At 43.1% G+C, this 23,720-nt stretch overlaps 1 long non-coding RNA gene across 1 annotated transcript in view; it reads left to right on the top strand.

Moving 5' to 3' along the window:
* The first annotated feature begins 21,398 nt into the window (after window positions 1–21,398).
* The window catches only part of LOC105746766 (uncharacterized), a 44,133-nt gene continuing 41,811 nt past the window's right edge, over window positions 21,399–23,720 (top strand). Inside the window, exon 1 of the long non-coding RNA XR_001119031.3 lies at window positions 21,399–21,481. This is a non-coding gene — a long non-coding RNA (uncharacterized lncRNA). The remainder of the gene's footprint in view (window positions 21,482–23,720) is intronic.

Below are 23,720 nucleotides of genomic sequence, written 5' to 3'. Positions count from 1 at the left end.
AAAAACTTAAACTTCTTGCTTGTATATGAACCCAATATTTCCCACTTTTTAAAAGCCAAGTGTCCTCTTTAAGTGTGCATGCATGCATGTGCATGTGTATGTGTGTTTAAGGCAGAAAGAGAGAGGAAGGGCAGGGGAGAGAATTTCTGAACCAGAACTTCTTGGGGAGGTATAGTAAGGGATATTATCTCACTAATATTAAATAAAGTATTGTTTCCAGTAAATAGCAGAACGCTATACCTAAACAGGGTTTAATGTTTAGGTAATAAAATAAATATCTTGTTCTTGGTTAGCAGCAGCATTATGAAAATCTTGGACTTTCCTGGCTCTAACTCCAGAGACTAGAGGTGGGTCGGTCTCAGGGTCAAGGCCAGGAGTTTCTTCTAGCTGCATCTTGCTGGAGCCTGACTACTAGCTGCTTGTCTGAGGGAGGGTCCCCTGAGTATAACTGTCCCTGCAGAAGGGAACTTGGCTCCTTCTCAGTGGGCCCATTATAAAAGTCATCTTCTCTGAAAATATGAGCAGCCCACGCCACATCTCAAATCTTCTCCTATAGCAATTTTACCCCTGGCTCCAGTGATGGGTGCCTGGCAGGTAAGACACTTCACCTGACTTGGGAAGGCACATTTTGGGATTTTTTAGGAGGTATGAACCAGCACCCAAAGTGTAGACAGATGGGAGTCAGTTAAGTAAAAAAAATCACCTAGGGGCAGACCAGAGAGGGAACACACACTCCTTTCATTCCAGGTAATTTATATTCTCTTTGGGTCTACCTATTTCAAATAAGAATCTTCCTCATGGGCCATGGATTAGCTAAAACTCTAAGTAATTTTGCTTTATTTTTTTACAGACCGTATCCTTAGGTTTTGTCCTAGGACAAACAAATCAATAAAGATAAACAGCCTATTTCCATGCAAATAGCCACAACATGTTTTCCTAATTCTCTAGAGTTCTCTAGTAGTGACTTTTTGTCACTTTTTCCTTCCCATTCTTCCTTACGTTTTAAAAAATATGTGGACAGGTAATTCCTTGGCCTGTAAAATTAACAGCCCTCACTAAGACAAGCCCTCATTTCTTTCCTATGATCACTTTTCTTGCTATTTCACCCATTCTTCTTTTTCTTCCCTGTCCTGCTCCAAATGCCTTCAGCTCTTTGCTTTTCTTCTTTCTCTTCCTCAGCCCCTAGAGCCCTTATTTGCTCCTAAAACAAGGAGATTATGATGGATAATGCCCAGCCCAAGGAACAGAGTATCTGCAACTGCAAGCAAAACAGTTCCATTCATCTGCCCCATGAATCTAAGCCCCCTCTCAATTAGAAGCAGAGCAGCATCACCATCCCTAAATCCTCAAGATTGGGGAATGAACAATGGACTAAAGTAGACTTATTATTATTCTACTATAGACATTATTATTCTAGCAATGGAAAAACTGTTATCATTGATAGAAAGGCAGTGGCCACCAGAAGTTCTGAGGGATAGGAAAAGGAAGAATAGTGAAATATGGAGGCATTTTCAGGACATTGGATTTGTCCTGCATGGCATTGCAGTGACAGATACAGGTCAGTGTGTTTTGTCATAACCTACAAAATTGTGTGGGACGAAGTATAGACTATAATGTATACTGTAGTCCATGGTTGGTAGCAATCCTTCAATATGTGTTCATCAATTGTAACAAATGTACCACACTAATAAAGGATGTTGTTAATATGGGAACGTGTGGGAGGGGGTGGGGCATAAGGGAATCCCTTATATTTTTTCATGTAACATTTACATAATTTAAATCTTCTTTAAAAATAAAAAAATTAATTTAAAAATTCTCTAAATGCTTGTCCTTTCAGAGGAATCCTAATTCTACACCTCTAGCTCAAATCCCATTCCCAACCTGGATAGTTCCATGTGGATGCAGAGAAGACAGAGCCCAACTAGACAGTAGACCTGGGCAGCCACGGGAAGGGAACGTGAACATCTGAGGCCCAAGGTCCACAATGGGAAACAGAGAACAATGTCTGCCATCCCACCACCTGTGTCAGCACCAGCCAGAGGGCCACATTCTGTGTCTGAGCCATCTAAAATCAGTCTCACATGGCAACTGGGCTCATGCCCTGCAGCTGACACAACTGAGAAACTGCACTTTTATTTCTTTAATACTTTTAAGGCAGGTACAATATCATTAACTCAGGTATAGACCTCAGTTGGATTTTACCAATTTTTTTATTCTGGTAATATATATGAATATATCATAAAATTTGCCACTTAAACCATTTTCAAGTGTACAATTCAGTGGCCTTAATTATTTTCACAATCTTGTGCTGCCATCACCAAATCCCAGGACTAAGCCTTTTTAATCACCTAAAATATCAACCCATCATTGTGATAGATTGAATCATGGACCCCAGCAAATACATGTTCTTAATCTTAATCCACATTCCTGTGGATGTGAAGCCATTGTCAATAAGACTTCTCAAAGGTGTTATTTTTGGTTCTGGTGGGGCCAACTAAAGAAGGACCTTCTTCTGGGTTACTGGAGACCTTAGAAGAGGACTCAGAAGTGACCAAATGGAGAAAGGCAAGAACATTGCCATGTAATGGGAAAGCCAAGAAACCCCAAGGATTGCAGGCAGTCAGCACCAGAATGGTACAGTGTTTGGGAAGATAGCAAACCTTGTTGATATCTAGAATTTGGACCTTTTCTTGCTCAAAACTATGAGATAATAAATTCCCATGGTTTAAGCCAACCCATTGTGTGATATCAGTCATAGCAGCCTGGCAAACTAAGACACCCTTAACCAATTTCTCTTTACCCCAACCCCTGGTAACCTGTAATCTACTTTCTGTCTCTATGGATTTGTTTATTCTAGCTATTTCATATAACTGGAATCATACAGCATGTGGCCTTTTGTGTTTGGTTTATTTCACCTGGCATAATGTTTATAAGACTCATCAATGGTATAGCCTGTGTAAAAATGTCATTGCTTTTTATGGCTGAATAGTATTCCATTGGATATAGGTACCGCATCTTGTTTATCCATTCTTCTGCCAATGGACACTTGGGTTACTTCAACATTTTGGCTATTGTTAATAATACTGCTCTACAGCACTGTGCCTAGGAGTTTCCTCCTGACAACCTTCATGTTACTCAAATGTGGCCAGTCTCGAAGCCAAACTCAGCATGTAAATACAATGCATTCCCCCCAGCGTGGGACATGACACCCGGGGATGAGCCTCCCTGGCACCGAGGGATCACTACCAAGTACCAGCTGATGATGCAACTAGAAAATGACCTTGAATTAAAGGTTCAATGCAGACCAGCAGAATATCCCTGTCTACATATAATAACAGGAGTTTAAAATGCTGTTTGACCTAAAGTAAGGGGGAAATGGAAAGGAGAAATTAGTTTATATGGCTATGAGTCTCTAAAAAAGAGTCGGGAGGTTGTCAGAAGGATTGCCCTTATGCACACCTGAGCAGAGTCTCAGAGACAGATAAAGTAGATACAACCCCAGGTATTGGTTCTTTTGAGGAATAAAGAGACCCACGGGTTCTGTAGTCATGGCAGATGGTGTTCACTGCCATGTCAGTTGGCCCTTCTTTGGAGCTGGTGTTTCTGCGTTATGGAGCTGGACACAGATGGGATCTCTTTTCACAAGACTTTAATGCTACTTTACTGGAATTGTAGTTGGTGCTGGGGTTTAAGATATATCTAGGGGATTTGAATCTCTGGACTGACAATATGATAGCCAGGCCCTGAGCCTCAACAGACTTCAACTCCTACACTCTGATTTATTGGACTTACCCCACTCAGCTAACATGGAGTTGAAGAATGTCAACCACCACACCATGGAGCCTAGAGTGCCTACAAGTGAAAGCAGGAGGATTGCATCCAGTATCCATGTGGAATCTAAGCCTCCTCTTGACATAGATGTGCAATGGACATAACCAATCCAAGGTCCACAGAGAAAATGTGACATTGGTGTGGGAAAAGTGGCCATGGTGGCTGCTGGGTGCGGGGAATGGGAGGAAGAGACGAGATGCGGAGGCATTTTTGGGACTTGGAGTTGTCCTGGGTGGTGCTTCAGGGACAATTACCGGACATTGTAGCTCCTCCCAGGGCCCACTGGATGGAACTATGGGGGTGGTGGGGTTGAATGGGACCTCATATTTTTTTAATATAATATTTTTTAAAAATGAATTAAAAAATTAAAAAATAGTAATAATAATACTGCTCTATACATTGGTATACACATGTCTGTTTCAATTCCTGCTTTCAGTTCTTCAGGGTATATGCCTATAAGTGGAACTGCCAGGTCATATGATAATTCTATTTTAAAGTTTCAAGGAACTGATTTATTTACTTTTTTTTTTTTTGAGGTACCGGGGCCAGAGACTGAACTCAAGTCCTTGCATGTGGGAAACCAGTGCTAAACGACTAAGCCACATCAGCTCCCCTGAGTTGATTTTTTCATTTGTTTGTTGGTTGGTTGTTTTTGTTTTTAGGAGGCACCAGGGAATGAACCCAGGATCTCCCATGTGGGAAGCAGGTGCTCAACCACTTGAACCACACCTACTCCCCTTTATTTACTTTTAATTAATTTAAATTTAAAAATTGAAGCAGTGCAAAAGTATTTTTTGTTGTTGTAAAAGATAGCTTTATTTTCCTGGTATGACCACATTTCATTTTAACCACTGAAAATGTAGGTTCTGAATCAAAATGTGCTGTAAATATAAAACGTACAACAAATTCCAAAACTTGGTAAGAAAAAGAAAGGATCTTATTAATAATTTTATAGTGATTAAAGATTAAAACAAGAATGTTTTGACTATTTGGGATTAATATTTTATTAAAATTAAATTCACCTGTTCTTTTTACTTTGCTCATGTAGTTCCTAGGAAATGTGAGCTTTCACACATGACTTGCATTATGTTTCCACTGTATAACACTGGTCAAAGTGGTAATGCACTCTAAAATGCTTCAGCATCAATACTGGGGAAAGGTGTTTTACACAAATTGATCTCTTCAAGACATAATGACAGCTGTGAGGTCTCAGGGCTTCCTCAAGATCAATCCCTTCCCCAGGGGGCTACACTGGCACCGGAAGCCCCTAATTAGGAAAGTGGCAGATACGGTAAAACCCACCATTTTAGAAATCTATACCAGAAGGGTTCATTAGCACAAGTAGTGATGGAATTAATTTGTGGTTGTGAAAATAGTATAGGAGTTTGGCTGGACAAAGCTGCACAGAGACCCCCTTGAATGAATGCTAGTTTAGATCTGGCAAGGCCCAGGCAACACTGACAACTTGGAGCAGTGCCTAAGACCTGGGGTTGTGCTGGTCCTGTGACGCTGCTCTTGTCAGAGGCCCCCATTCCTGAGCCAAGTTCCCAGTGGACCTTGTCTGGTTCCACTCTGGAGTGAAGATTTCATGCCAAACAGCAGTTGGAAAATTGAGTCTGAGCTCCAGAAAGGGCTGCAGGACTGCTTGGTCCTTGCTCATGAATAAATGCCTGACTATTTGGAAGAGTTGGGTCTTGCTTCTGTTGAAACTTATCATTGGATGCTGAGGATGGGAGAAAGGGGAGAGCATGAAACTACCTCTTAGCTTTAACTACCAGAAATTACTGATACTGATCAAAAGAACCTGACTTTTGTTGAATAACCAAATTAGCTTAGATTATTTCACCATACTACTTCACAAGGCTGTGCAAGTTAAAAGGGTTATAGCAAGTCAAGGGATCAGTGTCTTCATTTACCAGGGCTACTGTAACAAATGCTGGTTGGATTAAGTAATAGGAATTTGCTGTCTCAAAGTTTGTGGGGTACTTAGGAGTCCAAAATCAAGGTATCAACAGGATCATGTTTCCTTTGAAATCTCTAGCATTCTGGTGGTGCCTTGCTGGCAACACATAACTCATTCTCTACCTCCATCACATGGCCATCTGTTTCCTTCTGTCTCCTGTCTCCTCCAGTGTCCAAATTTCCTCTGCTTACAAGACTCCAATCATTTTGGATTAAGGCCCACTCTGATTCAGTTTGGCTTCACCTTAACCAATACTGTCTTCACAGATCTTATTTATAAATGGGTTAACATCCATAGGATCAGGAATTAGGACTTGAACATGTCTTTGTGAGGGACATGATTCAGTTCATAGCAATTAATATAGGCACATACATTTTTATTTCCTCCCTTCCTTCTTCCAGCTCTCTCTTGTCCTCTCTTCCTCCCTCACTTTTAGTTTACTTTCTTCCTTGTTTTCTTTCTCTGTCACAAACATTTTCTTTCTCTAACCTCCTCATTTTTGTTCATGGAACCACCTCCTTCTTTATTACCTAAACTTAAAGTTACTTTAACTTCTGCATCTTTTTTTCTCATATTAAAACATTTCTAAATTCAACCAGTTGGTTCTGTTGGGGAAAGAAGACAGGACTGGGTTCTGGCTGGAGAGACCTGAAGGCAAATTCTACAACCTTAGAATTTGCCTGTGAGGCTTTGATCAGCATCTAGGACTCTTGAAATGTGTCCCGGATTAGCTGAGGCCATTTAATCAGAAAACTCTAAAGACGAGTGCCACAAAGATACTCTCCATGGGACCCAGTAGGTTTTCCAGTAATTTCCCTGTCCTTCACCCACCTGGTCTTTCTCCGGATGGAGCATCCCCTGAAGGAGGTGGGTCTCTCTTACCCCACACAATCCACCCACTCCTGGTCCCCAACTCATATCACCTGCATCTCCCTGTTGAGTCTGACAACTTCTCTGAATTCAAGAGGATGCAAAAAAGCTGAGAATCATTATCATATTTTTGTTGACTGAATGTCTGCACTTGATACATAGCGCAAATAAGCTTACAGTGGCAAACAACAGTTTCTATCTGCTTCAAATCTTTGTTCCAGGCCCCAAAACAGATGGCTTACATTTCAGTTCTTCATAACTCATCTAGATCATAGGCCTACACCAGTTGTAACTGAATTTACCAATTTTAGACAGTATCTGTCTGACCTGATAGGAAAGATAGCAATTTGTCCACCCAGGATTACCCCACCTCCAATATTTGGCATTTTTATTTTAGTACTTCTACAGATTATCTTTTAGCTTGACCAACTATGCATGGACATTGAAGAAATATATTCCAAATCTAATTCCTTGGTAGCCCACATGGGTTGCGTGAGGCTGAGAAAGATGTTGGTTTGGTCAAGAATAGCTGAAGTGCTTGGAAAGTGAAAAAGAAAATAGGCTGAACCAGGTTTTTTTCCCCCAAAAGGGAACACTATCTCAGCAAAGAGTTTACTGTTTGACGTTTCTAAAAACAGTGCCAGTGTTGGACATTTGAGGTTGATCTCTAAATAACACTCACTGAGGAAGTGGAAATTTGGCAGAGTCAATGGAAACTGCTGCAGGAGACCCACTGAGGGATCTGAATGGAGTCACTTCCAGGAGAAAGCAGCCGTTGTCCATGCCTGGATAACTTCTGAGTATCCAGTTGATTAATATTTATAATTGAGACTCGAGGAAGGCAAAGAGGATGCATTTGTCAAATGAACCAAGTCTAAAGAGACTCTTCTGAAAGGAGCAGTGGTAAACTGTGCCCAAAACTGTCAAAATGAAAAGCAGGGAGAACAATGTGCACAGTGTGTCTTAAGTGGTCTGAAATGAGACATCCTCAAATACCCTATACAGAAAAGGCTCACCACAATAAAAAGCCATTGTAGAATAAAATAAGTGTTTGGAATAAAAGGTTTTGTGGGCCTTAACAGATCATTCCATCTGTCCCATATGCCTGAAATCAAACTTGCTCCCAATAGATAAAGAAGAAATCAGAGGCTGTTTTGACTTAGGGTAGGGGAAGGAGGAGCAGTGGGTAATCTGGTAGTCAACAGTTGAGTAATACTGTGAGAGATCAGCTACATCTTAGTACATGGCCTCTCATTTAAACTTGACCCAAAACCTTCTCACAGAACAGAAAAGGGATCTTAGGAAGACTGGGTATTGCATCAAGATTTCATAGTTGCAGGGTCAGAATACAAGGACAAGGACTTGAAATCAAGCTTCTCAACATATAATTGGAAACTCAGGAGGGTGAGTTTTGGTTGTTGGAGCCTTTCAATGGGAAAACAGTCATGTTGAACTCTCAAGAATGAGTTTTCTTCAACTTGATCTGAATCAGACTGGAAGTATAAACTCAAAGCTGAACAACACCCCTAAACTGGCTATTATTGAAAAGCAGAAATTAATTGCTGGTGAGGATGCAGAGAAATTGGAAACTTTGTTCTTCGTTGGTGGAATCATAAAGTGATGCAGTCACTGTGGAAATCAGTTTGATGACTGTAGAATCAGTTTCTTTTCTTCAGAAAGTTGAACACAATTACCATATGATCCAGCAATTCCATTTCTAGGTATCTACCCCAAAGACCTGAAAATAGGAACTCAAAAAGATATTTGCAAAGAAAAAGAAAGCTCACCCCTACCTCCATCATATACAAAAATCAACTCAAAATGGATCAGAGACATAAATATGAGCTAGAAATTTCAAATTCCTGAAAGGAATCATATGGAAGCATTTTCAGGACCTTGTGTTTGGCAATGGTTTCTTATACTTTACACCCAAAACACAAGAAACAAAAGAAAAGATTAAAGGGACATCACTAAAATTAAAAACATTTCTGCCTCAAAGAAATGTATCATGAAAGTAAAACTACAGTCTACACAATGGGAGGGAAAAAAATGGAAACCACATATTTGATAAAGGTTTAATACCCTGAATATGTAAAGAAATCCTTCAAGTTAACCACAAAAAAGACAATCCTATTAAAAATGGGCAAACGGCTTAACTAGACTTTTACCAAAGAAGATACACAAATGGTTAGAAATCACATGAAAATATGCTCAACATCATTATCCAACAGGGAAATGCAAATCAAAATGACAATGAGATACTATTTCATACCCAATAGAATGGCTGCTGTTAAAACACAGAAAATAACAAGCATTAGAGTGAATGCAGAAAAATAGGAGCACTATTCATTGGTGGTGACAATGTAAAATGGTGCAGCTAACGTGACAGACAGTTTGGCAGTTCCACAGAAAGTTACATATAGAACTTATGACCCAGCAATCCCAATACTAGGCATATATCCAAATGAATTGAAAGCAGGGACTTAAACATATTGACAAACCAATGCTTATAGTGATATTAATCACAATTGCCAAAAGATGGAAGCCACCAAAGTGTTCATCAACTGATGAATTGATAAATAAAATGTGGCATATACATAAAATGGAATATTATTCATCCATAAATAGTAATGAAGTTCTGATACATTAGACAGCATGGATGAACCTTGAAGATATACTGTTGAGTGAAATAAGCCAGGCAACAAAAGGACAAATATTGTATGATCTCACTGGTTGAAACAATTAGAATAAGCAAATTCATTGAGTCAGAATCTAGAATATAAGTTACCAGGGGACAGAGTGGGGATAGGGAATGGACAGTTAAGGCTTAAAATGTACAGGGTTCCCGTTTAGAATGCTGTAATTGCTTAGGTGGTGGATGGTGGCGATGGTAACACTGTGAACACAGTTAGCAACACTGAAGTATGTATCTTAATATGATTAAAAGGGGAAATTTTAGATTGTTTATATGGTAACAGAATAAAAATGTTCTTAAAAATCCATGGAACTACACTACACAGTGAACCCTAAGTTAAACCATGTACTTTAGCGAATAGTACAATTATAAAAATGAGTTCGCAAACAAAAAAGAAAGAAAAAAATGAAAAAAAAATGAGCTATCATCAGTTGTAATCTATGTTCCACACCAATGCAAGGTGCTGGTGGTAGAATGGCATATGGGAACCCTGTATTTTATTATGATTGTTCTGTAAACCTGTAACTTCTTTAATAAAAAAAAAAAGTAAAGAAAATGGGGAAAGACTTTGAATAGACATTTCTCTAAAGATACGTAAATGGCCAATAAGCACATGAAAATGTTCTCAGCATCATTAGGCATCAGCAAAATGCAAACCAGACCACAAAGAGAAATCAGTTCACAACCATTAGAATGGCTATTAATTAAAAATGGAAAATAACAAGTGTTGATGAGGCTACAGAGAAATTGAAACCTTTCTATATTGGTGGCAGGAAAGTAAAATGGTGGAGGAGCTGGAGAAAACAGTTCAGTGGTTTCTCAAAAAATTAAATATAGAATTATTGTATGACCTGACAATTAACTTCTAGGTAAACACCCAAAAGAATTTAAAGCAGGGACTAAAATATATAACTCCACAGCTATTATTATTATTCACAATAGCCAAAAGATGGAAGCAAACCAATGGTCCATCAATGGATGGATTTTTTTTTAAATGTGGTATATACATAAAATGGGAAATTATTCATCCATGAAAAAGAATGAAGTTCTAATACCTGTGACAACATGGGTTAAACTTGAAGACATAATATTGACTGAAATATACCAGAAACACAGGACAAATATTGTATGATTCCACTCATATAAAACATCAAGAATCTGCAATTCCATGGAGACAGTGCTTGCATAGTATCTGGGGCAAGAGGTGCTGAGCAGCTGGGTGGTTGAGAATGGGGAGTTATTGACTATTGAGTACAGAGTTTCTGATTGAGGATTAAAGTTAGCAAATGATGGTGAATGTAACTAACATCACTGAATTGTATGCTTGAAAGTGGTTAAGACAGATATTTTTGAGTTGTGCATGTATTACTACAAATACAGTTTAAAGAACACCAAGGTAAAAACAAATTACAGAAGACTTCACATAAAATTAATATTACTGGTACAAAACCATAAATCATGGTGGCCTTTTACTCTTTCCTTAGCAGCTCAATTGCCAAAAGTGACATTAACAACCATGGTAGAAGAATGAAACATGCATTAAATTTCCTGGTAAAAGTAAATTAGGTATCCTTTTGACTGAAAAGATCATCCAAGTGTGTTACTTCATTTTCATAAGGAAAAAGGTGCAGTTCTGTGCAGTGCTATATACAATTGTCATGACTTGATAGAAATAATTATATTTTCTTACATTAGCACCAGCCCCAAAGCAGAGGCAGCCCCTCGGCCCTGCTCCCTAGACCCAAACACCTGGGACAGCAGTGGGAAGAGCAGAGGCTTGAGCTTCACTTATCCTCTGGATTCCGGGGCGCCCCCAGAGCTGCCGATGGGCCCTAAGAGGTCCAGGTGTCTGCGGGAGTCTGGCCTGGCGCGTGGACCCGGCGGCCTGAGGGTCGCGAGCGCCTCGACCCCACCCACGCTCTCCGGGAGTCTCGAGGCCAACGGTCACTGGAGTGCTGTCCGCTTCGCCTCCTGCCGCGACCGCAGATTCAGACCTTCTGAAGCGGAATCCCTGCTCGAAGGATCAGCCCCGGCACAGCGCTGTCATGGGCAGCTACCTGGGCACGCCCAAGCCCACACCTGCAACCCCAGTCCCACTGCGCAGGGCCCCGCGACCCAAGCCCGCCAGCCCCCGGGCAGCCCCGGCTGAGCGCCCGGTTCTCCACGTCCACCGTCAGCTCTTGGGGCGCACCCGACCCCTGCCCCAGATTCCGCCGGAATGGGAGCACGTCAGTCTCCGGAGGGTGCTGGTCCCCGAGGCCTGGAGGCGCTTTCCCAGCAAGCTGCCCCCGCAGACCATCTCGGGGCCGGATCTGACCTGCGCATGGGACACTTACATGAAGAGGAGGCTTTGGAATGCCCGGAACCCCAGGCGGGTCTGGAGCCCGGTCACCATCAAAATCGCTCCTCCTGAGAGCAGAGGGAGCCGCTTTGCAATGTGCCCGCCGCCTGAGAAGCCCCCAGACCCCTGTGCCAGGGAGGACTGTGCTGAGGGCGCTCAGCCAGCGCAACAAAGGCAAGAGGAAGTTTGATGAGCCCCTCTGGTTTGAGAGTCCCCACCACAAGAGGAGGAAGCACAGCCCCGAGGCCAGGCCGTCTGCCTTCAAGCCTGTGCTGAGACGCGGAGTGGCCCCTCCCTTTGTGCCCAGGCCGGGGCCTCTGAAGAGAAGACCCCGCGGCAGGAGAGAGACTGTCTGCCAGGAGAAGGCTGTCCCCAGGCCTGCCGTCCAGCCTTCCCTGGCTGCCTCCCAGCCTGCTGCAGGCACAGCGCCAGCCAGGGTCCCAAGCCCTCCTCTGGAGAGGTGGGTGAAGATGCAGCACTCCCAGGACCCCCAGCCTTCCTCCAGTGCACGGGAGCAGCGCCAGTGGAGCCCATTTGCCCCTGGACACACCCAGTCTCCTGGAGTCCTTGGCTCCTGAGAGCCAGGGCCCTGCACCCACCCCCAGAGACTTTAACCCACAGCAGCTTTCTTCCTCCTGACCCCTGTTCTCCCTGACACGAGACACTGTCACCACCAGGTCACCTTCTTCCCCTTCAGCCAGCAGGACTGCCAAGGCCTCAGACCCCTGTCCATACTCTGCCCATCCCACTAGGAAAAGTATTTTGTAAGAAATGATAGAGCCCCAAGTTCTCACCTTCCTGCTTCTGTATCTACTGTGGCCACTTCTGCCCCCCAGATGGAACCCACATTGAAGTGCTGTAAAAGGGGAGGTGGTAGCCCCTGGTGCACCCAGCCCAAATCACAGCTGCAGCAGCTCCCATGCCTGCCCTTCCCACGACTCTCAGCCCTGACTCTCACCTTCAAGCAGATCTCTGCCAGCCCCAATCCTCACCTCCCTGAAGAACCACCTGTGCTCCCCATCATCCTCTCCCAATCTGGACCTCAGTGCTGCTTGCAAGCCTCTGACCTCTCTATATGTCTCCCTTTGGCACATCCTGCATTTCTGGCTGAGTCATCAAGCATATGTTAGTCACCCTGGGGACTCCTTGCCCCCCTTTTTGGTAGAAACTGGCAACCCAAGGCCTGTGTGGCAGGTGAAGGCTGAGGCCAGGCAGACTCCTAGGATATGGACTCTGCTATGTCCACACTGAGAGATGCTGTACAGACCAGAGCCCTTGCCTTTCCCCACAGCCCACTCCTCCCAGCCTTTACCCTGTGAGCAGATTGCCCAGGAAGGCATACTCCTTCCCCACTGCCCCAGTTTGAACATTATTATGAATAAAGATTACTTCGCAGTTTTTGAAGAAAAAAAAATGACTGCCTTCTTCCTGATTTTTTTTTTGCTGGAAAAATCACTTAGGGGATTTATATGTAATAGACATAAGTCTTGTTATATTCTTCCTATTAGATGTTAAAGCCACATGCAGTAAAAGTGGTCCTCAGACTTCTGTCTGGATAAGATGATGCTGGTGACTTTGAGGAAATTTGAAGTTCCCTGCAAAATGCAGTGAAGACACAGAGGGAGAGAGTGTGAACACATACACACACACATACACCAGGCTGGGCCAAAAGCTTGGAGAGAATCCTGTGAGGTTATTAGCCACAGAGAGAGAAAAAGAATGAAAAGTCAAGTAAAGAATCACAGAAGAGCCAGAGACTAAAGCCTGTAAGGGAAACAGGCCACACAATAAGGAGGTAGGAAGCTCTGGATGTGGACACATTCATTAAGAGAGGAAAGGCCAGAGAGGAAATTATTTCAGAGAGGATAAAATAGTTGTAGATCCTATACCTGATAAAGGTTTAATATCTAAACTACGTAAAGAACTGCTACAACTCAACAACCATAAGACAAACAGCCCAATTTATAAATGGGCAAAGTACTTGAATAGACCTTTCTCTAAAGACTATATAAAACTGGCTAGTAAGTATATAAAAATATGTCCAGCATTGTTAATCAACAGAGAATTGCAAATAAAAAAACGCAATGAGATATCACCCCACACCACTTGGATGTCTATTTTTTTTTTAATTGAAAAATAACAAATAGTGAAAATGGAAAGAAATAGATGTGGGAAGGTAAAACATTGAAGTTGCTGTGGAAAAGTTTGGCAGAAAACAGTTTTGAGGAACAGTTAAGTTCCTCAAAAACTTAAACATAGAATTACCATATGACCTGACAATGCACTTCTAGTTATATACCCAGAAGAAATGAGAGTAGGGACTCAAATAGATATTTGTACACCAATATTCATAGCAGCCTTATTCACAATAACCAAAAAATAGAAACAACCCTGGTGCCCATTGACAGAGAAATGGTTAAACAAAACGTGATGTATATTCCTGAATAAGAATATTATTCAGCTATAAAAAGGAATGAAGTTCTAATACATAATACATACAAAATCACATGTAACAAGTCATACACAAAGACAGATATTGTGTAACCTAACTGAAGACATCGCATTGAGTAAAGTAAATCATATACAAAGACAAATATTGTATGATCTCACCTACATGAAATAACTAGAATAAGTAGGTTCATAGAGATAGCAGATTACAGGTTACCAGGAACCAGGGGGTGCTAAGAAGGAGAAATTATTGTTTAATGGGTAGAGTTTCTGTTTGAGTTGATGAAAAGCTGGGGTAATGGATGTTGATAATGGTAGCACAGTATGAATATAATTAATACTCCTGAATCTTGCACTTGAAAGAGTTAAAATCAGGAATTTTTATTTGTATATATGTTACTAAAATAAAAAGTTAAAAAAAAAAAAAAAGAAAGAAAAGCTGAACAACCCACAGTCTTATTTCCATTCCTGTGTCTATTTGGTCCCAGGGGACCTGGTGACGGTTACTGAGCCAGGGAAACCTCTGCTACTTTCCCTCTTCTGCACACCTCCCCATGCATGGCTCAGAATGTTTTGTGTTCAGCTTAGCTCTTTTGCAGAGCTGAATATTTGAGGAATGTTAAAAACAAGCTTGGCTCACAAGGGGACATTTCCAATAATCATTGATAATAATAAGCTCCATAATTACCATTTATTGCATGCCTGGTTCTGCCAGGCATTCTGGTAATACCTTACATACATTTATTATTAATTTTCATTGCAACCCCTTGCAGAAGACACCAACCAATTCTAATTTTATGGTTGTGGGAACAGAAGTGCCCACGATGTAAAAATGTGCCCCAGGTAATGGAACTAGCAAGAGGTGCAAATGTGACCCAAGCTCAGGTGTGTCCAGCTCCAGAGATCCCCTCATCTCCTGCCTTGCTACCCTCGGTGGTTTCCATAAATGACAAAATACTGACCACAGCACATCCCTTAAAAAAGCAAGGCTTGGGAAGTGGACTTGGCCCAATGGATAGGGCATCCGCCTACCACATGGGAGGTCCGCAGTTCAAACCCCGAGCTTCCTTGATCCATGTGGAGCTGGCCCATGCGCAGTGCTGATTCACACAAGGAGTGCTGTGCCATGCAGGGGATGTCTGCTGTGTAGGGGAGCCCCACTCACAAAGAGTGTGCCCCGTAAGAACAGCCACACAGCATGAAAGAAAGTGCAGCCTGCCCAAGAATGGCGCCGCACATATGGAGCGCTGACACAGCAAGATGATGCAACAAAATGAGACACAGATTCCTGGTGCCACTGATAAGGATGGAAGTGGTCACAGAAGAATGCACAGTGAATGGACAGAGAGAGCAGACAAATGGGGGCGGGGATAAATAAATAAATAAATAAGCAAGGCTTTATAAGTGGTTATGATGATGGTACCATTTCTTCACCATCAGCCAAGAGCCCCCAGTGCAGCCCTCCTACAAATGCCTCCAGAGCCTTTGCCCAGTTCTGCACTTTCCTGGCCCTCTATGTCAGGAAGGCACCCAGTATCTCCCTATACTCCTCCGGGTAAGTCCTTGTATGTATCAAGAAGGGAATTCCAGCTTCCCCAGGAAGGCAAGCTCCTTGAAGAATAAAGCCACAAAAATTGAGAGAAGAATAAAAGAACAAATCTCATGTCTCCAAGTGATGTAGGAATGGATTTCAGCTTGCCAGGTAGGGCACTGTTTTAGTTTCCTGGCTACTCAAGCAATACCATAAAATGGGGCAGGTTAAACAATGGAAATTTATTTGTTTATGGTTTTAAGGCTAAAAGGAAGTCCAATTCAAGGTGTCATCAAGGTGTTGCTTTCTCCCTGAAGACTTTGACAGTCTGGGGCTGGCTGCCAGCCCTACTTGGCTCCTCTGACCATGACAAGGCAGATGGCAGCATATCCTGGTCTCTTCCTTCTCTTCTGGGTTTGGCTTCTTGCCTCCTGTGACTTTCTCTCTGTGTGTCTAAATTTCATTCTCTTATAAAAATTTTAAAAATAAAATAAATTTTAAAACTCTAGTAATAGGATTAAGACCTATCCTGATTGAGTCGAGTCATACCTTACCTGAAGTAGCCTCATGAAAAGATTCTACTTACCATGGTATCACACCCACAGGAATGGATTAACTTTAATATAGGTTGGTGCAAATGTAATCGTGGTTTTGCATTGTTGAGGTCGGCTCTTTGATATTGCCATACATTCTTAAATAAATTCGGTTATGTTATACATCATTTTAATGTGCATTTATCACTTTATGGTTTTTTTTGCTAATGACTTATTACTTGCTGTTGATTTTATATTTATTTAGACTATGGAAATGATGTTATACAAAAAGCAAATTCAAGAGATTTTCTTATTTGAGTTCAAATTGGGTTGTAAAGTACCAGAGACAATTTGCAATATCAACAACCCATTTGGCCAGGAACTGCTAATGAGCATACAGTGTAGTGGTGGTTCAAGAAATTTTGCAAAAGAGATGAGAGCCTTGAAGATGAGGGGCACAGAGGCCAGCCAACGGAAGTTGACAACGACTAGTTGAGAGCAATCATCGAAGCTGATCCTCTTAAACTACACGAGAAGTTGCTGAAGAACTCAATGTCGACCATTCTATGGTCATTTGGCATTTGAAACAAATTGGAAAGGTGAAAAAGCTCGCTCAGTGGGTGCCTCATGAGCTGACCAAAAATCAAAAAAATTGTCATCATAAAGTGTTGTCTTCTCTTATTCTATGCAACAACAATGAACCATTTCTCAGATTGTGGCGTGCAACAAGTGGATTTTATACAACAACCAATGATGACCAACTCAATGGTTGGACTGAAAAGAAGCTCCAAAGCACTTTCCAAAGCCACCTTGCACCAAAAAAAGGTCATGGTCACTGCTTGGTTGTTTGCTGACTGTCTGATCCACTACCGCTTTCTGAATCCCAGCGAAACCATTACATCTTAGAAATATGCTCAGCAAATTGATGAACTGCACTGAAACTGCAATACCTGCAGCTGACATTGGTCAACAGAAAGGGCTCAATTCTTCTCCACAACAATGCCCGACTGCACATTGCACAACCAACGCTTCAAAAGTTGAACGAATTTTGCTACAAAGTTTTTCCTCATCCACCATATTCATCTGACCACTCGCCAACCAACTACTACTTCTTCAATCATCTCCACAACTTTTTGCAGGGAAAATGGTTCCACAACCAGCAAGATGCAGAAAAGGCTTTCCAAAAGTTCGTCAAATCCTGAAGCATGAATTTTTATGCTACAGGAATAAACGGATTTACTTCTCATTGGAAAAAATGTGTTGATTGTAATGGTCCCTATTTTGATTAATAAAAATTGTATTTAAGCCTATTTATAAAGATTTGAAATTTATGGTCTGAATCCACAATTCCTTTTGTACCAAACCTAAATAACTTGCTTTTCTGGGGTACATACAACTTCAAACCATCACAAGCATTTGAGATAGCATCAATATCAATAGCAATGATTAATATGTGAAGTCCTTCTACAAATGTGGGATCTAAACCCAAACCATGCAACCCCAAAGCCTGGGCTTAGCACTGACCACAGAGGGTCACAGGTCAACAGCTAAAGAGAGTGACCAAGAATTAGGGACCAGTACCAGAGAGCGGTTCACCTGGCAGGCAGGGCCAGGAAGCATGTCCTGGCTTGTATGTGTTTCGGCTTTTTCCTCCCTTTCCTGGCCAAGGTAAAGTGAGCACTTCCTTATTTTCTTGGGCAAATGCCTCCCTTCACCCAGACTGCACAATAGGAGAGAGACTTAAAAGGCCCAAAAGTAGTTTACAATGGACAAGCCACAGAAATCAGAGGGTAAAGGAAGTACCAATCCATAAAGTGCGCTGGAAAGGCACTTGTACATTCAGGAGATCAGACCCTCAGCTCCCTACCTCATACCACATGCACACACACAACCAGATTCCAACCAGATTCCACACCTGCATGGGACAAGCAAAGAAAAACAGCACAGTTGGAAGAAAATCTAGGAGAATACAGGAAAGAATATTTTAAAACAGAATATACAAAGCAAAGCCTTTGAAAAAAGATTGGACTGTGATATATATGTATATCAAATATATATATATATATATATATATAATCATTAGCAAAGCATTCGCTAATGGAGTTGAAGAGGAACTATGCCATTTTCCAGCAATTTTATTTCTGGAGCCTACTCTTAAGAAGCTCTCCCATGGAGACCAGAATGAACATATCCATTGCAGCCCTGATTTTAATAGAAAAACAGTAGAAACCACCTAGGGTCACTCAGTTGAGGTCATTTAATGAACTTAGGAATTTGATGAAGCCCAGTACTTTCAAGGAAGAAACTCACCAACAAGGGCCAATGTCAGTGACTCTCACAAATATAATTTGAATAAAAATATCAAGTTATGAGAAAGGCAGTATACTATTTATGCAAAATGTTATGCAAATGTTAAAAGCACACAACAAAATAACACGTATCATTTTCATTTACCATGTCTATGTACTGCTTTAATGGGCTAATGCATTGCAGAATCTAGGGCAGGCCTATGGGAATTAGCAATTATCCTTAACACAACATAGAAATAAATGTCCAGCTAGTTGTTTAGGGTTTCTGTGATACTGAGACAAATGTACACTTTACCTAGTACAACTGGTGTTATAAGACTCTGGTGCTTTTTTATTTACTTGAAATATTTTAAATATTTTAAAGTTAAAAAACTGAAGTGTATAGGAAAGAAAAATAGGCAGGGTTATAAAGGAGAGAATCTAGCACCCTGTATGTAGCAAGCACCCAATGGATACTTGTGAAGGAGAGAGGAGCTGAAGGACTGTTTTAGGCAAAGGCAAGGGAGGTGGGCTTTGGAAGGAAGGAAAAGACATTTTAATAGACAAAGATTTCAGCAACAGCCAACAAAGCTGTATCAAGAATGCCTGATTTTCTCTCTCCTTATTTTAATCTTCAATTCCACTTTGCCCATCTGTAGCCCAACATTAAACAGAAGCCTTTGTTTTCATGTGAACAAACAATAAAAGGTGAGACCCATGGCTTCATCAGAGATGGAAAAGCTGGTTCTGCCCACTTGAAAGAAAGAACAGTCTGGAAAGCCTGGGTGGGGCAGCACTTCCCCTTTCCACCAAGGCGGTCAGGTCTGGGAGCTCATCCTAAGTCACATGGAAAGAATGGGGAAAGGCTCTCCATGCCATAAAAGTCGGGGGAGAGACCAGGCTGGACCAACAGGAAGGAAAAGAAAACTGCCTGTGACTTGAGATCCACACAGGGTGCAAGCAATTCCGCATTTTGCACTCATCTATTCTGTGGTAATGTTTGTATTTTGACTTTTCCTTTTGCCAGTTTTAGAATTCAATTGTTCTTTTTTAGTTTAAATTTGCTGGAAGTCTGTATGAATCATCCCTTCAATTATCAAAACACAAAGCCATGTGATGACTGAGCTAGGAAGAGCCCTCCAGTTGGAAGAAAGGGGAAGTGGGATGGAGAGGCGGACCTGGAACCGTGCAGTAGTTTCTGCATCCTTCTGGAACTGTCTTCTTTGACTCTCCTGCTGCTCCAAATCCTGGGGTTCCCTCTGCTCACATTTAGTTCTTTTGATCCCCTGGTCTCAAAACCATCTTGTTTTTCTGCACGTGGGAAACCTGGAGAATCTTGGGTAATCTGAGTAAGGTCCCATAAGAGACTGTCCAGCAGGAAGTGCAGGGGTGTGAGGAAGTGGTCTGGAAGCTGAGCTCCCCCATCCTAGGATTTAGCATGCCCTGGCCAGCCTGGAGACAGGAATGGTCAAGGTCAGACAGGATGTGGCTACATCACGCTGAACAAGGAGAAGACCAGCCAGGATGGTGGCCGGTCATGGGGATGGCATTGAGCTGTGGGGTCCAAGGGAACCCAGAGGAGTGGTAATAAATCCATAACAGAGATGTTGGCTTCTCTTCCACAGCTGCATTAAGGTCCCTCATCTGTCTCAAGAGAGACTTTACCTGTAGTTTCATTGAGATAGGCTAGTGGTTTGGTCCTGGCCATTGCCAAAATTGTATTGTTCAAAGGTTATGTTTTCAGAAATGAAGAGCTTTGTCTACAGGAAATCAGGTTCGTTTCAGTTACTGAGACCTCTTTCATGCTAGAGAGGATGCTGCATGCCAGGAATACAAAGATGGCATGGCAGAAGTCCTGCCTCTATTAGAGAGATGGACAAGTCAAGCAAGGACACACAGCTCACAAGAGTCAGGGGCAGAATTCTTCCAAGAGGGGCAAAGACAGGTTTTAGAGAAATGCTAACTTTGGCCTGGGCATTGAAGGATGCATAGGAGCCTCTAGGGACAATACAAATGGAGAAAAGGCATCTCAGGTGGAGCTGATGGGCAACCATGGGCTCCTCAGCCAAGTACTCCCTCCCTTCTGGTTTCACTGGGGCCTTGGAAACAGAGTCATACCCTCAGAGCTCCAAAGGCTAGGTCAGGGCCACATTTGCTTTTCTTTGGCTGGCTCATCTCTTGGCACTCTGGTCTCTCTCCATCTGGGAAAGGAGGTCATTGCAGACCTAGACACAGCTATATCTGTGCATACAATGGTCATAAGTCTGGGTATGTGATACCCACCTTCCCCCCTAGTGTGGTTGTACAGTGAAGTCATATCCTATGTCCAGGGGTCAGTCATCCCTGTATAAAGGAGTTTATAGACATCCTCTGAAATTTACAAGGTTATCTGCTCTCAGAACAGGGTTCCATTGGTCATTTGCAAGGGAGGCCTGTGTCCTGTGAACCCCTGGCTTAGCCAAGTGTGTCTTCCTTGAACTGTTGTCCCAGTTTGTGTAGATCCATTTACAATCCACTCAGGGTTATCAGGAAATCTAGTTCTGGCATGTCTTCACAGCCTGTTTCTCCCCAGACACCCACACAGATCTTGCTGTAATTGCAGAGGAAGCCACCTTCCCACCCCCAAACTTGCACAAGCATTTTCCAAATAGGAATGTATACGCCACTAAGTTTTGGCTTTTGTTTTTGTGGATTTTAAACCGTCAGAGACAAGATGCAGTTGTTTGGGTAGAGCTTTGCCACCATCAGGTTGATCCCAGGACTGATTACACAGCGTTGCTTATTTAGTGCAGATGACACGCCCCAGTCCCAACATTGCCCTGCCATGCTCAAGCTGTTGTCCTGGAGACATCAGAAGAGTGACCATAGCAATGGCCCTGAAAACAGACCAACACAAACATACAAGGAGGACAAACACAACAAGGAAGTGCAACTCTCCCTTAACAGGAAGACCAAGGATTTCAGAGAAGAGCAAGAGCTGGGTGAGTAAACTAGGGGCATTTATGATGATTTAACCCCTTCTTTTGTCCAGTGTGCCCCCTTGAAGCCATTCTCAAGCTCTCTCCTCATGCCCTTAAGATGAGCTACTTCTCAGGTCTGAGTATGGCCCATGTCCACACCAGGAGCTACCCTAACTCTGCTGTACTCAAAGTACAGTCCACTGGCCAGGAGCCTCTCCACCGCTTGGGAGGTGGTTAGCAATGCAGATGCTCTGGCCCCACCCCAGACCTGCTGGGTCGGAATGTAGAAGAAGGACCCTGGGACCTGGGTGTTAACAAGCCTTCCAGGAGATTCTCTTGCCCTCTAAATTTACAAGTAGGTGCAGATAATGCTGAAGGGATATTTCACGGGGCAAAGCTGAAGTCTTTTCTGTTGTGTAATCATCCCAGAGCCTCATTTGCTGCTGGAGTTGGAGGCCATGAAGTTGTGTTTTCTAGAGCCCAACTCTCCAGGCAGGGATTGTGGTTGTGAACTGCTGTGGCCACTAGAGGGAACCCACGATCAAGCAATGGACAGAGGCAGCCCTAAAGAGGAGCTTCTCTATGTCTAGCTTTGTCTCTCTTCTTTCTCCAAGCCCCGTGTTCTAATTGCAAGAGGTTACGCCTCCCCTGAACTCCTTTGGAGGGAAGGAGCTTACACCATCCCAGCCGCAGGAAGGGGGCTAGGAGGACAGAGAACAGAAAGGTTTAGAACATCCCTCCTCTAGGAGATAATTCATATGAATACCAAGTAGAGAGAAGAAGACATCTGTAGCCTACACATTTCATGATGTGCTGAGATGTTGTCAAGGAAAAAAAAAACTGCACAAGACTGTAGGAAACAGGAACAGATGACTCTACCATGGTAGGGGCAGAAAGAATAGAACTCAACTCTACCCAAAGTAAAGACTCAGTCTTTTTAAGGGCTGGGAGTGGGATGGAGGGTAGGGGTTGATCAGGAAGAGGCTTGAGGGATTTCCTGAGATTGCTATTAGGACCACTTGGTTGGGAGTATTTTCCTTTGTGGTATAAGGCCACTTGGAGTCTGTGAGGGCTGGGAGAAAGGAAGATGGAGATAAGGAATTGTCTAGTTAGGAACCTCTCAGGCACCTGGGTAGCTTAAAGGCCTGGGGAAGAGGTGGAGGGAAGTGGGAAATTAGGGTAAGACCGATATTTAGAACAGTGATGGTTTAAAGTTGTCTTTTTTCCTTTTTTCTTTTCTCTGCAAACCCATAGCGGCAAAATTCATTTCAGGTTAGTGGGGGTCTGGGGGAGGAAGCAGGCAGGGCACACAAGGAGCAAAGCCAGCAGCTTGGTCAAAAGAAAGGAAACAGTCTGGCCAATGTTTGCATGACACTACATTGAAATGTCTTTCTAAACACCACGGGTGTGGGGGCGGTGTGTGAGTTAGGAAGGCTGTGGTTGGGAGTCAACTCTGACTGCCCTCGCGGATAAGGCAGAGGCAGAAAGTCCATCTGGGTCAGGCAGGAATGCAGAGCCTCTGTGTCTTGGGACAGAATGTCCATTGTGGGATGGGAATTTCCATTGTAGGATGGGACCTTCCATTGTAAGGAGGGAGCTTCCATTGTAGAATGGGAGTTTTCATAGTAGGAATGGAACCTCACAGGATTGCTGGAGGAGCTGGGGAGCAAGGGCAGAAAGGCAGCCAGAAAGACCAGAGAAGAGTCCTTCACCAGGCTTTCTGAAGTCCTGGGGTGGGGGGGCCAGGCCCTTGGGGCTACAGGGGGGAGCCAGAAGAGGAGCCAGGGGAGGGGTTGCCTGGGACTGGGTGGACCTGATCAGAAGGGCAGGAGCTGAGCTGCACTCAAGTGGGAGAAAGAAGGACCAACTGGAGCCCATAGGACTCTGAACAAAAGGAGTAAGGGAGGCCGTGATGTTGGCCTCATCCAGGTCTGTTAAAAACCATTAGCCCCTGCATGCCCCCTCTTCCTAAGCCTGTGGAGCACAGGGAGATCCCAGGTGTGGATTCTGAGCATGTGAAGGTGAGGAAAAGGACCAGGTCTTGGAGGAGGTCCTGCAGCAAGGCCTCTCCACCTTCTGGCCGGCCCTCTCCAAACTGGGCTATGATTAGGAAATGACACTTCATGGAGTGAGGCCACCAAGACCTGGGGGTTCCTGTCCAGCAGCTGGTTGGCCCCCCATGAACTCCCCTGAGTTCTTCTGGGAACCACGGGGCACCTGGCCTGGGTAGCCAGCCCAGCTCAACCTTACTCTATGTGTC

This window comes from Dasypus novemcinctus, chromosome 24 (genome assembly GCF_030445035.2).
Source record: "Dasypus novemcinctus isolate mDasNov1 chromosome 24, mDasNov1.1.hap2, whole genome shotgun sequence".
Taxonomy (NCBI): Eukaryota; Metazoa; Chordata; class Mammalia; order Cingulata; family Dasypodidae; genus Dasypus; species Dasypus novemcinctus.
This window is presented reverse-complemented; position numbering and strand designations above follow the sequence as displayed.